Here is a 4,685-nt window from a genome sequence, read left to right on the forward strand (position 1 = left end):
CCCGACATCTCCTACAAATCGAGCACGACTCTATTGAGGTGGCCCAACGTAAAGGGGTACGTATATATATTCAAAAACCCCTCGACATAAGCCATGATGCTCTCTTCCAGGGAAGGTACATGCTATTTTTCTCCCCATCCGCAGTCCTTTCTAACTGCCTCGAGGTGTTCCTCCCCTATTAAGGAAATAAACCTCGATGCATGCTCCCGATGGCCCTGAACATTGGGAGGTCTCTCTGACGCAAAGTCCCTCATCGTGACAAAGCACCTCAAGGTTAGCTCACCATATACTGGCGGTGTACCACCGATCGAGCGCGAAGCTGAGGCGGAACTCTCCTCTCCTTGGTGAACGGGTTTGGACGTAGCAATCATGGCTATGATAAAATAAGAAAAAGGAAGGTAAAGTATTAGGTGAAAGCTTTTGAAATGGTTAGAGAACTAGCACAAAAAAGAGCTCTATGAAAGGGATAGTTACTCAAAGTAGCAAAGTCTTCAGATAAGAAATAAGCAAATGCATATATAGAGCAAGTAGCGATTGTTCACATATCTGAAGGCCAATTGATTCTGACCATGTCAGTGCCATTTTTAGGGAAGTGTACCGGTGGGACCACTCCGATCGCTTCACATCCGTGGCATATAAATGATACTACCACACAGCGCTCAGGAGCCGTTGAGACCCCGAGGATTTTTGTTATTACAAGCATTGATTCTAAAAAGCTATCGACCTAATCTCGAGATAGTGCCCGATCTCGAGGGTCCCGATTACTCCAAGTATGGGCTCCGAAGAGCCAACATCAAAATACAACTGACTAACTTTACATAAGCGTTGAAAATAAATTCAAAGACTTGAAGTAGAAAAATTTTCTTACATTGCCAAAACTATATTTACAAGGGGTGCCTTTACAAGACCTTTTCCTCCGCGAAAGTCATACACAAAAAAAGGAAGACGACGCGGGTCTATTCTTTTCTGTCACTACTCTTTTGATCATCTCCGGAACCCTCATCCGAAGTGGCCGAGAATGTCGATTCTTTCTCCAAGTCTCGAGCTTCCTCAATCTCAGCTGAGAGATTGGTGCCTTTAGCGCTTGCTTCCTCGAGAGCTTGCCTCCTTGCCTTTGAACGAGCGTAATCAATGACCCGAGTTAGCTTCTACTCGGACTTCTTTTTATCTCTCGGGCTCGTTTATTAGCAGTAGCCGCATCTTTCATGTATGAAGATGCATTTTCCTCGGCCGCAGCCTTGGCCGCAGAAAGTACCGCAGCATCGTTCTGAGCACTCCGAAAGAGACCATGGATTGATAACAAATCTTTCCGCAAAAGGTCTCTCTCTGAGGTCACGGCCTCATTTTGCCTCCTCAACTCGAGGATCTCCGCATCCTTGGCAGCAACCTCTTCCTGGAGTTGCCCTACGAGGGCATCCTTTTGCCCGATTTACAAAGGAAAAAATAAGTCGGTAAGCATCAAATTATAAGAATAATAAAAGATGAGTTCATGGATACTGTGATACCTGCTCATCAAGGCCAACCCTTTTCCGATGCACTCCCTCCAAATTCACCCGAAGCCTACTCAACTCCTCCCCCGTTTGGGAAGAGGAGGCCTTTGACTCCTTTAGCTCCGAGGTGAGCTTCTCGATCTCCTTCCTACAGCACAAAATCTTGTCTAGAAGCCTAGAAAAGGCACGGTCGTACATTCTCTTAGCCTGCAATAGAGCAGGGAAGTTAGAAAAACAAAGGCAAAATTTGAATCACTAAAAATATGCCAGAAAATATCACTTGTTGCTGAAGCCTTTCCACCTCCTCAAGAGCGATGAGAGCATTAAGGTCAATGTCCTCATCGACACCATCGAGAAGGCTTTCGATCACATCTTCCCCTTTATGGGAAGCCCCTATATCGGCAGCAGCTGAGTCCTGTGCATCCCAGAACTCCCCCGTTGAGTACGAATGGCCCAAATTAAAGCAACCCAGGGCATTAAGTTCTCTAATGGTCTCATCTCGCCCCCGAGAAGCTTCGGGTTCAGGCCCTCTAGAGTCACTAGTAGCGGGATCATCAGCACGGACTGTACCATGTTCGACTTGGAACTCGGGGACTGTGCCCGCACCCTCTTCGAAGGTCTCCTCAGCACAAGTTTGGTCTATATCGACTACCCCCTATTCGGCGGTTTTCTACCCACCAACTTACGGAGCATCTGCACCTCCTCTCGTCCTTTGTACCAAAAGACATTCATCATCAGCATCACCTTCATCCTCGGCATGAGGACTTGCCATAGCAGCCGAAGTCGAGATTTTGGCATCAGTTCGAGGAATTTGAACTTTAGGTTTCTCCGATTTGGGAGACACCGCTGACGCCTCTTTCTTCCTCTTCTTGCCCTTATCGGGCTTCGAGGTCCCTTCCTCACCATCAGGAGACAGTCTCATCAACACTCTATCCCCGAGGCCTACACAAGCGTGATACATCAAACTTACCACAATAAAAGATACTCATAAGGAAGCATGGTGAAGATAGCAGTAAAGAGAATACTATGGTTCTTGGCCTGCCACCGCGTTTTGGCCAAGTCACGCCAAGAACGATCAAGATAAGGGAAAGTGGAATCCAATTGTTTGATCCATCCCGATAGGTTCTGAAGCATGGCAGGGTACCAAATGGTGGTTGCTTAATCAAAAGAAGATCATTTTTTCAGAAGGGGATGAAAAGGCAATAAAATATGCTCGAGGTAGGGGCACTTACGATTCATATTCCACTACTCCGGGAATGGCATCCTATTAGCCGGGATAATGTCCGAGGTCCTCACTCGGACAAACCGGCTCATCCACCCCCGATCCTTGTCCTCATCGATGTTTGAAAAGAATGGCCTCGCGGATCAAGGATGATGCTTGATCAAACCTTGGAATAGACGAGGGCTGTATAATCTAACCAAGTGATTGAGGGTGAAGGTCATACCCTCAACCTGGTTGGAAAAGTACCGGAGAATATGAACAATCCTCCAGATAGAAAGATAAATCTGATCGAGTGTCACTCGGTACTCATGGCAGAAATTGAGAATCGCTAGATCTATCAACGGGGAAGAAGGATTCGAAGAATTTTCGGGGCCTAAAGTAAATGGGTATGTATATATGCTAAGAAAGCCAGCTTTATGGTCTACTATGCTCCCCCCATAATTGGGTATTTCAACTAACGCTACCTACCCTCATCGACAATTTTTCTTCACATTATTCGTGTTGGTCACCACGCTGATGTACTGAGACACGTGCTCACATCGGCCTGGTGTAGCAAGGAGATTTTCGACAGAAAAATTGGATACAGTATTAAATTTGGTAGGGGTACACTTCTCGATAGTTGGGGGTACTTTTGGTTTGCCCTTCGACGGGCGTGACGAGGAGGTGGTGCCTTCCTTCTGAGGTACCGTTTAGAGGTTCTGCCATGACTATGAAAAAGAGGGGTTTGCTAGGAAGGAAAGAGAAGAAGAAAGTGCAGAAGGGAGAAGAATGCAAAAGATGGTGAACTTAGCTATAAAATATTGAAGGAGTTGTAAAATATGAATGGCAAAATGGTTGAGATATTTATAGAAGCCACATGGGAAGCGTTTGGGAAGTGGAAAGGTTGAACCAATAATGGTTCATGGACTTCTCGATAGTCATGTTGATAGCGACCTCTGCACAGTCTTTTGAGTCATGGCATTTAATGTTGTGATAGGATGACGTCACGGGGGTAGTATCGGAGAGGTGAGAGCTTAATACCATTTCTTGTCATTTTCATTTTAAGAAACACGGGGACTATCTATATGCGGTAAAAATCAAAGGGTCCGGTTTTATAGTCATTATGATGCTACGTAGGCATGTCTCCAAAGGCTCGAGACTATGGTCGAGGTTCAACCCCGAGGGGTTATCAACGTTTGACCTGGGGGCAGTGCAGATCGATAGTTATGATGGGAAAATAGGAAGTTTCCAAGGCACATGATTTAGGCTAACCAAGTCTATTAGGCTAGTATGAGCTCGTACCGTGGCATTAAATGGTTGTACCAGCCATATATCTTTGTAATAAATGCATTTGTACTATGTTGGGATTCCCCCTCATATATAAAGGGGACCCTTGTCATTTTGTAAGAAAATATAACATACAACATTCAATACAAGAACAAGAACATTCTCTGCTCTCTAACTTAAACACATTCTCCCTTGGTTCTATTACTTACATTTATTGCTTACATTTATTGTATTTCATTAATTATTCTTCATTTATTGCTTATTATTGATCATGAAGAGCCTTCATCAAAGCTCTCAAAACTGTCAGTCCTTCATCGGCTACCCACATCACAATATCTAGCTCTACCTTGAGGCCCCATATAACCTGGCTCGAGTGCCCGATTTTCAACCACTCGGTTTGCCTAAACATACTGCTTTCGAGTTCTTATCTTATTTTTTAGTCTCACACTTAGCATCTACTGCCCAACATCTAACATAAAAATAAATCACATATTTTTAGAATGACAAAATCAAATCTAATTGTAATTATCATTTTCAAGGTAAACAAATATTTAAGCCCTATTTGGGCATAAATGATGAATTTAGATGTTTAAATCATCATAAAAATAATATGAGGTATAATTATAAGATATTTGTATAGTAGAAATGGAGAAATAAATTGGTTGAAAGCCTTTAAAATTATGGAAAAAATTATAGAAATACTTGTG

The sequence above is a fragment of the Nicotiana sylvestris genome, chromosome 6 (genome assembly GCF_000393655.2).
Source record: "Nicotiana sylvestris chromosome 6, ASM39365v2, whole genome shotgun sequence".
Lineage (NCBI taxonomy): Eukaryota > Viridiplantae > Streptophyta > Magnoliopsida > Solanales > Solanaceae > Nicotiana > Nicotiana sylvestris.